The sequence below is a fragment of the Mustela putorius genome, unplaced genomic scaffold (assembly GCF_011764305.1).
Source record: "Mustela putorius furo isolate JIRA1106 unplaced genomic scaffold, ASM1176430v1.1 tig00000813_pilon_pilon_pilon, whole genome shotgun sequence".
Classification (NCBI taxonomy): Eukaryota; Metazoa; Chordata; class Mammalia; order Carnivora; family Mustelidae; genus Mustela; species Mustela putorius.
Window position 1 is genome coordinate 166,940 of NW_025421485.1, and position 13,270 is coordinate 180,209.

Consider the following 13,270-nt stretch of genomic DNA (forward strand, 5'->3'; position numbering starts at 1 on the left):
AGCACCGTGATTAAGAACACTGATTTTGAAACCCGAACTGTGGCATTCAAATCCTGGCTGCATCTTGTTAATGCCTGCCTATCAGAAGAGTCACTGACCCCCTCTTGGGTTCCTGGGCCGTAAAATGGAGACAGCACCCACCTCAACGAGTTATTCCAGGGATTCTTGGCATGAATACAAGTTAACGGGCCTGACCCTTGGCATGAATACAGACCCGGGCCTGACCCAGAGTAAGTGTTATGAAAGTGTCTATAAATTTAAATATGCATAGATGCCCACAAACCAGGTGGAAAGAGAAACATTGAAATGTTGTGCCATCTGACGCATGAGGGAAAATGGACCAAACTGCTGTACCACTCAGGAGGTGTGAACAGCTGGGGGCACGGGTGCTCTGGGGACAGACTGGAGATGCGGCACTCCTCCCGCTGAAAGCACAGACTGAGGAAAGCGGGCTTGCGGCATCAACCAAACCCTAGTACCTGATGTAGGGATGAAATAGTCACACAAGACAACTGGAGACCTGGTGGCTTGAGGCGCACCATGACTTGGTGATGCTATAAAAGAGAAGAGCAGAGAAAGAGGATTTCAAAGATAATTCCACATTCCCTTGTGTTCCTCTGCCTCCAGCTGCCTGAGCTCTGGGCTACCTCTACTTTTCTATCCTGGGAAAGTCTGAGAACACACTCTAGAATTTTAAGAACGTGTATGCCAGTTGTGGGAGGGGATGTTATGGAAATAGAATGCCTACTGAAGGCAAGAACTGATAGGCAATGTCTGCCAAACTTTCTAAGCACTGCTCCCCCAGGGCTCCATCACCCTTGCATATATGAAGATGTGCAGGTGCACATGCACACACACACACACACACACACACACACACACACACACACACACACCCCTTTCCTCCTCTCCTCTCCCCTCCCCTTCCCTTCCCTCCTATCTTTCTTCTTAATTTGTGCACTGCTTCCTCGTTACCCGTAGGACGGGCTCTCCCTCCTGAGGATGACATTCAAGGCTTTCCACCATCTGGCATCATTTCCCATGATTCCTTCAACTCTATCCTGCAGCTGAATGGACCGTTTCTTGATTTTTGTGCATGCTACGAATCCTTATACCTTTTGCCTTTAATAATGTGTCCTTGTAGTAGATCAGAAGCAGATTGACTAATATCTCAGTCTTGGTTCCTATCTTGCCAGATTGGTAAGGAAAATGCTTTAAATACTGGTAAATCACTTTTTTTCACTGTCAAGCACGTGATAAACACTAAATAAACAGAAACAGTTGTTTTATTATTATTATTTCTTCTGTTAGCAAAACTGTTGTTATTTATAGGAGTTTTGTATATTACAAAGATTATGAAAATATAAAGAAATTAAAATGCCTCTCATTCCATCTTTATGAAACATTCTGTCCATTTCCTGGATCACATATATACAAATTTATGAGTTCATGAGTTCTGTGTTTCCCAATTTTTCCACACAGCTTTATATCAGAAATATTTCCCTACATTCCTAAAAATTTCTAAAAAAAGACATTTTTAAACTACCTATTATTCTACTTCATGGATTTGTTTACTTGATCATCCCCAATTCTTAACCATGTAGGCTTTTTTTGAAAATACCTTTTTATAAGTAAAGCCGTGATGTACATATTTTTAGAAAAAAATCTTCTGAACTTGGATTTTTCCTTTAGAAGGATCTATAGAAATTGAATTAGTGGATCAACACATATGAACACTTGAAAGCTCTTTACACATATTGAAAAAAATTGCTTTTGGAGAAGTGAGACATTATACGCCCACCGCCTGCCCCCAGTGGGTTTCAGTTTCCTCCACCTCTGCCTCACTGGGAAACCCTAACCAACCGTCATGGGTTTCTCAGGGGGCCAACTGGCCTTTCTGGATGCCTGGGCAATATTAGCATGGTCTTCCATATCTCTGAAGTCTCCCCACCTGAGACAGAGCAGACACTGGACTCTGGTGTCCTCAACCTTGACTGCCAAATCCAGCCTTCTTTGGCTATTTCTGCAAAGAGAGAATATAAGCTCAAACTCTGTGCATCCTGGAGCAGCGTATCTTGCAGGAATGGGGAGGCAGGTGCTTACTAAAAGGAGGACGCTTCCTACAAAGCCTGGAGAAGACCAGACCACACCGTCTGGGCCACGGTGGACCCCAGCACTGACCTTTCACCCACTTTCCCCCTCATTACAATACTAAAGATACAATACAATACAATACTCCACCCAGGGGTGGAGATTTAACATGTTAACATGTTAAATTAGACAACTGATGTGTGGTGAAGCATGACCGTGAAGTATACAGGTATGAAGAAACGGCCACCTCTCCGGGCTCAGAGGCCACTCTTTTCGCACCTATGTTTCTTTAAAAGCTTCTCCCTGATTTCTCCTGGGGGAGTCAGCCTGACAGTGCTTCCCTTTCTTCTGTGCCCCCCCCATTCCAGCCCAAGCCCCCCACTAAAGCCTTTCTTGTGCTTTTAAATTTGGGGTCTAGCCTGGTTTCTACCATTGCTGGGTCCAAGGACATGAGTCCGGTCACCCACACACATCTGCCAGGGAACCTTTGTCTCCCACGACGATATGGTAGAGCCCAGGCTCTCAGCCGGCCTCTTGGATCCAATGTCACATCATCTCTGACCCTCAACCTCCCCCTCTGTAAAATGGGGGTTGTAACCGCGTGGGTCATGGAGGGTTTGAGGAGAGACTTTTGAGAGCTACTGTGACTAGGAAATGAAGAGAGCACCTGCATATTTCGAGCTCAGTGTTTTCAGTGCTCTGCTACTGCTCCTGGAAATTGCCACAGTGGAAGGACTTGCTCATATCACGGCCCCGCCATGATGGCTGCAGCAGGAGGAGAATGTCACGGGCAAAGTTAACTCCACACTGGGGAATACAGCTCTGCCAGCAGCTAGGTGTGTGGCCTTGGAAGGGGAGGAAAGGTCTGTGGCAGGCCTGGTTCTCATGCTCTCTGCTCCATGAAGCAAAGCTTGGATTCTAAAATTAAATTTCTCTCCACTACCCCAAACTGCCACGTGCATTTGAGTGTCGCCTGCTTTAAGGAGCCATTCTTCATCTGATCTCATTGCCATGGTTACACCTCCAAGAACAAGAAACACATGCTGCTGCGGTTGTCAGATCAGGCCTACTTGTCTGTGATTCAGGACCAGGGCTGCCAAGTTGCTGAAGGCTGCCCCCCGGGGAGGAGCTCACTGAGGCAGCCGGGGAAGGACCAGAAAGGCCTTCTGCTGGAACGCTGCGCCTGGGCGCCCGCGATGTAGACAAGCTCCCCAGCCCAGAGGCTTACTCTGACTTGCAAGGAGCCCTCTGATGTGAGAACCGGTTGGTGGTGTCGCCCCCGGCGGTGCGTGAGTCCCTCAGCCGGGTCCGGGATGCCATGGCTGGCTAGGGTCGTGGTGCCTGCCCAGAGGCCAGCAAGGAGACAGACACCTGGAGGAAAGGCACAGAGGAAACTCGAAGTATTGACCCGGGGCGGGACTCAACAGGGGCCCTCTAGCGGCACTCTGGGGAAGGGTGGATCTGAGCAGGCAAGGGGCCTGGTTCTCTCATCCCCACTGCTCCGGCTTGCCCCAAAAGAATGTGCCTTTCAGTGCCGCTCAGAAAGGGGACAGCAGACAGACTCCGGTGTGCCTGCAGGCTTGTGCCATGAAGGGTCAGAGTCAAGAGCTTATTAGTCTTTGAGGGCCATGTATGATCTGTCACATAATCTCCTCTAACCACCCCCCTACAACGCTCCCAAAATATAAAAACCATCCTGAGCTCCTGGGTCACACATAAACAGACCTCAGGCCAACCTCCCCTCTGGTCTTTTGTTATTCAGGGTGACCTCTGAACGGGCAGCGCCTGCATCACCTGATGGGCTCTTCCCAATGCAAAGCCCAGGCCCCTCAGCAGGCAGAACCCCTGTGGCAAGTTCACAGGTCCTGTTGTTAATCGAGCATGGCGATCTCGGCCTGTGACAGCGTGTGTGTGTGTCCCTCTGACTACATGGTGAACTCTTGGAGGACAGGGAACCAGAACTTTCTCACATCCAAGTTCTTTGTTCCTTGGGTTTCCCTGTGTAGAGAAAGAACAGGGCAGAAGAGTTGTTTGCCTTTCTGAGCAAGGAATTCCTCCCCACCACTTGCCGTGATTCTTTCTAAATCTTCATTTCCTGCCTTGTAAAATGGGGTTCTGAACCCCTTCTTTCCAGGGCTGTTGGAAGTATTTGATTCTGTACCGAGGGTCCCTCCCTGTGCCTCTTGAGCAAATGGTACTTTGCAAGGGGCAGCTCTCCTTGGAGTGACAGCTCTTGCCCGCAGGCAGAGTCCTGGGAAGGTCTGCGGCATTACACTGGAAAGAGACCTCTAACAGAAGAGCTGAGGAGAAGGTGTGGCTCTGAGAGCCCCCCCCAAGCACCCTGGCCTGCCACACCCCTTGCATGGTGAATTAGCACCCCTTGACCTTGGCATAAAGCAGCTGATGTCTGTAAAGAGATATTCTCAAGTCCTTCCCCACTGGATAGGAATTTCGGGAACATAGCTATTCAGGTACGCAGTAGGGATGGGTCCCACGATGGTACCAGGACCCTGAATAATTACATGACAGCAGCAGAATTCTAAAAAGCACCAGGAATAGGAGACTATTAGCATGGTCTACCATTGGTGACTTGTTGGGAATGAGCACCATCTACTGGACAAATCTTATCATACACATCTAAGCCAGTGTTCCTTAAAGGTCTTTCTTCAAAACTTCAATAAGGAAAAAAAAGTGATATATATCCCAATACATGTTTATTTATTAAGCTATATACAGTATAACATCAGTAATGTATTATGTACTACGTATTAAATATAGCCATTCAATCACCCCACCCTTCAACCAATATATATTGAATTAATTGTGTTCCTGTCCTGGGAATTTGGAATATTTCCACAAATAAAAAAGATAAAAATACCTGCCCTCGTGTAATCAGATAATAATCAATGCACTTAATTAGTAAGAAAATTACACAGTATGTTAGAAGGTAGTGAGTACTATGGGAGAAGAAATGAGCTAATTGTGTGAGGGAGATTGAGTTGGGGGGGTTATTAGGGGCCAGCTGAAAGATATTACTTAAATAGGACTCAGAAGTGAGAGAGGTGAGCATGTTGATGTCTGAGTTTCTGGCACTTTGGTCTGAGGGAACAGTACAAAGGCCCTGGGGCAGGAATGCCTGGCATGTTTGTGGAACAGAGAAAGCCTCTAGGGTTTAGTGGAGTAAGACAGGGAGAGTGTTATGTTAGTCACCATAGTGTACATCATTAGTTTTTGATGTAGTGTTCCATGATTCATTGTTTGCATATAACTCTGCTCCATGCAATCCATGCCCTCCCTAATACCTAATCACCAGGCTCACCCATCCCCCCACTCTCCTCCCTTCTAAAACCTTCAGTTTCTTTTCTAGAGTCCATAGTCTCTCACGGTTCATCTCTCACTCCGATTTCCCCCCTTCATTTTTCCCCATCCTTCTCCTAATGTCCTCTAAGCTTCTCCTTACGAGAAGTGAAGCCATAGGATAATTGACTCTCTCTGCTTCACTTCTTTCACTCAGCATCATCTCCTTCAGTCCCATCCATGTTGATGTAGAAGTTGGGTATTCATCCTTTCTGATGGCTCAGTAATATTCCATCGTGTCTTAAGGGAACATTCTGACTGACATTTTAAAAGCGTTCTTCCAGCCACAGAGAGGAGACTAGTATTGTGGGTCAAAGACACAGACACCAACAGAGCCTAATTAAGGGGCTATTCCATTTCTCCAGTGAGAAATTAGAGTATCTCAGCACAAAGGTGTTGTTGTGGTGAGGGCATGCCAAAATATTTGTTAATGAACAGAGGAGCTAAAACTATGGAATTAGAAGCTTTAGTGTGTTCATTCCATAGCACGAGACTGGGTTGTACTGGAGATCACACGCTTAGGCAAGGCAAGTTCTGAAGACCAGAAGGCTGCAGATGAATTTTACAAATCTGTACTAAATGTTATACAAGAAAAATGTTTCACGGAAAAGCATGCTTTTGTGCTGATGAGACTGGCCTGTTTCACCAGGGCACTGGCAGACAAATTCAGTATTGGCAGTGACTTTATAGAACATAACTAAACTATAAATAATAATTGACTGTATATTTTCTGAAGGCAAACATGAATACGTTCACCCATTTTTGGAGGCTGTGATATATTGATTGGACAACGGCCCTAATTTGTCCCTTCCTTTGTGTTATGCCTTTCCAAATCCTTCCTTTTAATGGGAGCGTCTATTTTCCTCCCTTTGATCTGCACTGCTCTTTGTCTTGTTCTGGTCAATAGAATGTTGGAAAAACAATACAGTGCCACTTCTGAGCCCAGCCCTCAAGAGGGTGAACAGCTTGTATTCTCTTTCCCACGCTTTACCCCTGAGGTCATCAAAAGAACATGTCCGAGAAACAAAGGGATTTGTTTGAGCCATGGCCACCCGAGATTAGCCACTAGCCTGCCCCCTGCTGGACATAGGAGAGAGGAATTGCCGGGACAACCTCACCAAGACCAGCAGACCCAAACCGCTCCACCAGTCTGCAGACTGGTGAGCAATAAATTGGTGTTATTTTAAGACTTTGATCTTGGGATGGTTGGTTACACAGCACTATTGTGACTATAGATTACTGATGTAAATGCTGGGAGACACTATTGTCTTTGCTTGGTGTTTTGTCTATGATGTAACTTAAGATGACAGCCCAGAGAGAGCAGAGGATCCAAGACAGGAGTCAGTTTCCAAGCACTTTATGGGAACCAAGTTTTCATGCTAGTCAGACCTGGCCTCTTAGAATCACCTCTCAAGCTTGGGCTTCTATTGTGGCTAAGACTCCAGATAACCCATCCCATAACAGAGGTGGATCGTGGTGGATTCATCCTAATAAAACGACAACTAGCTTATTTGTTTTGAGCAGGTGTTATTTGTGCCTATAGTCCCATAGCAGGGTTACTGTTTAGACCAATAACACGTGTGCTTCCTCAACAGCGAACCCTTGTTCAACAGTCCATATGTGGGCCACCTTTTGGCATTTGCATCATTGACAACAGGGAGCTGAAGGAGTCCAATTGTGTTTGGTGCCATGATTTTAACACTGAATAATTATTCATGCTTGCTTCCCTTCTGCCAAAATTCCTGCAAATATCCCAGTTTCATGATGTAATTTTTAGTGAAATTAGATTTGAATGGTTCAAAAATATGTGACTCATTATATTCAGCTTTAATAAAGATCACCATTTGATGTAAGCCACCAGCAGGATCCCTGATAATGGCAGTTACACACCACACGTGGTCTCATGGGACCTAAGTATGATAGCTAATTTGATCCCCACGCTTTTTTAAAATGAAATTCTCTGTTTGACTAGGGTCAGGGAGTTTACATTTAGTCCATCAGTGAATTATTAATGTCCAATTCCAAGCTAATAGTCATGGAAAGACTTAAGTACCATAAAACTAAATATAATTAAGAGTTAAAATGTATTAAGTGTGTTTCCAAGCTTTTGTAATAAGGTGAAATGGTCATCTCATGATCTCTTAATGCCATCTCGGAGTATTGTTTAAGAAGCCTGCCTGAGAGTCACCTTTCTGTATTAGGAACATAACTTCCTCTGACTCATTCACTGGTCATAATTGACTGTAACCTCTTACAAAGTCAGAGGTTACCTTGTAGAAGAGCTTTATACGTGTGCTTCTGAGGTCTATGCTATTTAGTGGAGAAGAATAGGCACCATCTTCCTAAACTGGGGAAGTTGGAATGAAGAGGAAAGGGGTTCCCCAAGAGGAGGCGTATCTGAGAGGAGACACAGAATTTGAAGGATCTTCTGAGCTTGTGAGAGTCATGCACTAACTCCCTGTATTTCTCCTTCCTTGGTGGTTTGCAGCTCATACTAGGATCTCAAATCAGTGTTGAATGAACACTTTGAGGGAAACACAGAAAGAAGGTCATATCTGGATGGGAGAGTCACAGAAACCAAGTGCCACCTAAGCAACACTGCTCATCTAAATGGATTGCAGGAGGGGCCGGCCACATGACAGAAGGTCCGGGCATATGTCAGTGCCTTAGTTTTCTATTTGAGGAAATGAGAAGGTCTTTTATTTCTAGATTATTTCATGCATACAGAAGGATTCATAGGTTTCTTAAAGAAGCCACAAGATGAAAGAACTTACCTAAAATAAGAAGTTTTAAGGTGTATTCATTATCTATTGCTGCATAACAAATTACCCCAAAACTTAAAGTCTGTGGGCTCTCATGGAGTCTGTGGGCTGTGAGTCCAAGCTTAGCCTAGCTGAGTCCTCTGCTTTAGGGTCTTTCCTGGGGCTGTGATCACAGTGTTCATTGGGGCTGCAATCTCATCTGAAAGTTCAACCAGGGAGGATCCACATCCAAGATCCCTCATGTGGTGGTTGGCAGGATTGGGCTCCTGTGGATGTTGGGGTATAGACCTCATCAGTTCCTGGGTTTCATCACAGCAAGCAAGATGACAATGTGGGACAAAATGCCAGAAAGAGAGCAGTTTAGCAAGACAAAGCCACAGTTGTGCATAGCATAAATCAAAGAAATGATTGTCTATCCCTTGCCTCACTCAGTTCCTCAGAAGCAAATCACCAGGTCCAGCCCACACCAAGGGAGGGGATTACACACAGACAGATGCTATGAGATAGGGAAAATGGAACTTCCTCCAAGTCTTCCTAACACAAAAAAGGTTCTGGTGAGATGGACCCCCTTGTACTCCGCTGATAAAATTGTAAATGTGCACAACTCTTTGGGAGATCTATTTAGCAATATGTGTCCAAATGGCAAATGTGTATGCTATATGATCCAATTTTTTTTTAAGATTTTATTTATTTATTTGACACAGAGAGAGAGAGAGAACAGCAGAGGGAGAGAGAGAAGGAGAAGCAGGCTTTCCACTGGGAACCCCATATGGGACTCAATCCCAGTACCCCAGGATTATGACCTGCACCAAAGGAAGGCACTTAACCAATTGAGCCAACCAGATGTCCCTGATCCAAATATTCTAACTCCAGGACTATAATAAAGAAATAGTTAAAAACACAGCAAAAATCTGAGGACAAATATTTTTGTTCTGATCCTATTTGGACACATGAGACATAGGAAGGCACATAAGTGAGTCCCATTAAGTTAAATCTATGATATGTATAAATTTGGGGATATTCAGCTGTAATTGAAAATGAGCTTTGTTCACTTAGACATCTTATAGACAAGCACATGGCTGAAAATACTAATTGCCACTTCTTATTCCATTATATGGATATTACGTAAGTATTTTAACCTTACACTTAACGGAAGTAGATGGTTTGGGTGTTCCCATCTTGCTTTTATAAATGTTCCTATAAATAAGCTTGCCCACAGATTGCAGTTTATGAGGAGAATAAATCCCTAGAGGTGGAATTGCTTAGGCAAAGAGTTTATATGTCTTCAGTGTAACTAAACTAAGTATGTGGTAGCAATACTCACACACACTGACGTCATGCAGAGTGACAGCAAGCATCTACTCGTGATGGCAGCTCGAAACAGTCATCTCTTTCCCAGCTACCCTCCCCACCCACATTCCTGTTAGTAAGTAGACTGAAGGGAAACTGTGCCAGAAGGCTCCAGAAGGCTCCAGAGGCACTGAGCCAACAAGAATCCCTCCTGACATGTGGGTGACTGTGTAAAGGGAAGGGGAGCATCTTGTTGGTGCCTGGATCTTTCTTAAGCCACAGTATCTGTCACACTCGTGCCACCAGGACTGGACGAAGGCTGGACCCACAGAACGATGGAGCCCTCCAAGCAGGAAGGGGCCATGATGGGGCATCAGGTTCCCCACAGCTCGCAAGTGCTAGGGGGCTTTGATATTCTCAGATTTCTCCACCTGCAAAGATATTCTCAGATTTCTCTACCTGGAAATGGGGAGTAGATGTGGGCAGAGGACTGCACCCTGCTTGTCCAGAGGAAGCTGAGCCCTATGTGCGGCCAGGTGAGAATCGGATTGAGAATTCAAACCAACCCCTCCAGTGCCCCAGGTCCCACCTAAGCCAGGCTGGAAACATTGTCTGCCCACCCCAATTACACATCTACCAGCTGGCGGCATCTGCTCCCATGACAAATGGAAGCCTGGAGATACCTCCTCAGCCCCCGCTAGCAGGACAAAGCCTATGGTATAGAGAGAGACAGGGAGAGGGACACAGTGGGTGGACCTGGCCTCTCCCATGCTCTCACACACTTCAGTTTGCAATCAGTGCTTCTGGAAGAATTTTTAAAAAGGACTGGTATACCAGTAGTATTAAATAGGCAGGATTCAGTAGGATAAATGGCTGATTGCTTTCTTTCCCCGTTGTCCCTTCCCTCTGCTCTTTGCGTTAGGTGTTTCCCTGTCCCCTGCATGAAGAATCAGGCAGGTCACCAAGCTCTTCTTGTTCACACTTGTAGAAGGAGGTGTTCTCAGGTCACTTTCATGCGTAAGTACAGGCTCAATCTGATAATTAAAAAGAACAGTTTAGAATATTAATGGAAACTTCAAATTCTTATCCAAGTTTGATGTATCCTGGTGTCCTTGTGCAGATCTGACCCAAGCTTAGAAGACCTGATTGGGTGAAGAAGGGCCACTATAGGCATATATATGTCTTGTCCTGCTCAGGGGGGTAAGAGGATACCTACACTGTCCACCTGTTTGTCATGGGAGCAGATACAGATGGTGTGTATATACAGATGAGTGTCTATGTCTATGTATGCATGTCTATGTGTGTACATACATACAAACACCTGTATGTATGTGCCCAGGCACATATATGTGTGTCTGCGTGTGTGAGTATAAACTCTTCCAGTTCTTCCACCCACTACTGTTGGAAGTGATGGAAGGAGAAAAGAGGCAGGAAAGGTTTTACCAGGCTGGTACTGTCATGACCTTTTTGATGAGTGTTTTTGTGGGTTTCTTAGAGATTCCCCTACTGAGGACTTCTGCCTGCTGTTTTATTGGAATGGGAGACCCCTCTCTTCCTGGCCATGGTTTGATGCATTCTGCTGGGTCACACTGCCCCCACCTCCACCTCTAGGAATTCTCACAAACAGAGTTCTTTTAAAGGCTCGTCTGGGTCCACTGGTCCTTGGGGAAGTTCAACCATTGGACCCAGCAATGGTGGGAGAGCAGCTTGTTCCCAGGACAGTCCTGGCTTCCTCAAGTTACTGCTAGAGGCATAGCCTCTAACTTTGGCTATTAAATCTCTCAGCACCCTTCACATCCCCAGTGCCATCTGCCCCTTAGACAGGGCAGATGTTCCCAGAGGAACACAAATAAAGCTCTCTGAGCAGATTTTGATGCCAAAGAAACCTCTCACTAGAATGGAAAAGGGTGTCCTCCTCTTACTGGGACAAACAGGGAAGGAAGCATTGGTGGCCTTCCAACAACCACTTCCACACATGCCTGGCTCCACTCCTCTTACAGTGGGAGGTTACAGACAGAGGTGGGTGCTCATCCCAGCAGAATCTGGGTCACCATCTCTGAGCATGCCCCAGACAGGTGATTGCACATCTGGCTTTACATGGGGAGGTTCTCTGCCCCTCTTTCTGCTGCTTTCAGCTTGGGGTTCTGATAAAAACTGGTGAAACTGACAAAGACCCCATTTTAACCTCATGCTCACCATTAAAACCTTCTTCACCATGGCTTAAAAGGAGGACTGGATCTCTTTATACCTTGTTGTCCTATTATATTTCTTTAAGGAAATGATCGATGAACTATTTAGCCTTCAAGAAAACAAAGAAAAATAAGCTTTTTGAAGAATAAGCTTTATTTTACAAGAGAAAAGACTTTGGATGTAACTGTCATTTTTAAAATATGTTTACATCAATTAACACTGTACATTTTTATAAAAGTTAATGTAAAATATTTTTTAAATACAGGTAAACTTGTATTTACTATGTAGAAACACCATAAACTACTAGAAAGAAAGGATCCAAGATGTTCTATCCCAAGGCATGAATTTTTTTAACTTAATATTTTGGGGTGATGAAATAATTTCATTTTGTAGATTTTATAATGTAGATAGCTTCTTTTCTCATTTTTATAATTATTAGAATTTCTAAATGTTATTCAATACAATTTTCTTTGTTTTTTACAACTAGAAAATCTAAGTTAAAATATGTCCATGGCCTGAGGTCAGTCTCAGGCTACTACTATGGCCCAAGGGAGTCATCAGAATATGTAGAGTAGAGTCAGTCACCCACGATTGACTTCATTCTGAAAGGATTATGCATGACAAGATGGCAGTCTCTCCCACTGGGCCTGAAGGTAGATGGCTACTTCCCTCTGCTATAACAGAACCTTAGAACCTTGGTGTGCTTCCTGTGAAACATCTCACTAAACACCCTTGGGTCCTTTGTAGCCACCCTGTGTACAAATCGTGAACAAATTAACATTCAATTCAGACTCAGTGCTGACTCTTTCAACTGGGGGACATGTATGTGTCACAAGATGAAGATCAGAGTTTTAGCCAAATTTGCTTTGAGAAAATTTTTCAAAGCAGTGAGCAGGAAAAATTATATTAAATCTCTTCTGGGAAGGAATGCTTTTATATGAGGTTATTTACAACATCATTCTGAAAAGAAATTAGAATTTAAGTAATTTTCTGGAGTGAAATCCTAATGATCTTTAACCAGGATTTTATTTTTCTTAAATCTAGTTTAATAATAGTTGACCATTTTGATTTTCCAAAAAAATTGCCCACCAAAGTGGAATCTTTCAATAGAGCTGTTAGAGATCTCTACCCTTGAAGACAGTCCTTAAGATAAAAACATAAAACTCACCATCAAAATGTCTAGAAAATATTGCTAACAAACTTTAAATTTTTCCTAAGGCTCTCCAAATCATGTCGATGCCATTTGCTTGGAACTCAGAGCACAATGGGCATGATTTTTGACACTAAGGGTACCAACCTCCATTTTTTTTTTTTTTTTAGGATTTTATTTATTTTGACAAAGGGCGGTGGGGAGAAAGCACAAGCAGAGGAAGAAGGGGAGCAGCAGGAAGAGGGAGAGGGAGAAGCAGGCTTCCCACTGAGCAGGGAGCCTGATGCGGGGCTCCATCTCAGGACCCTGAGATCATGACCTGAGCCGAAGGCAGATGCGTAACCACCTCAGCCACCCAGGCAAATCCCGACCTCCATTTTGTTTAAGAAATATTGTCAGTTATTTAGTAATTGGGGAATAAAAGTAACAG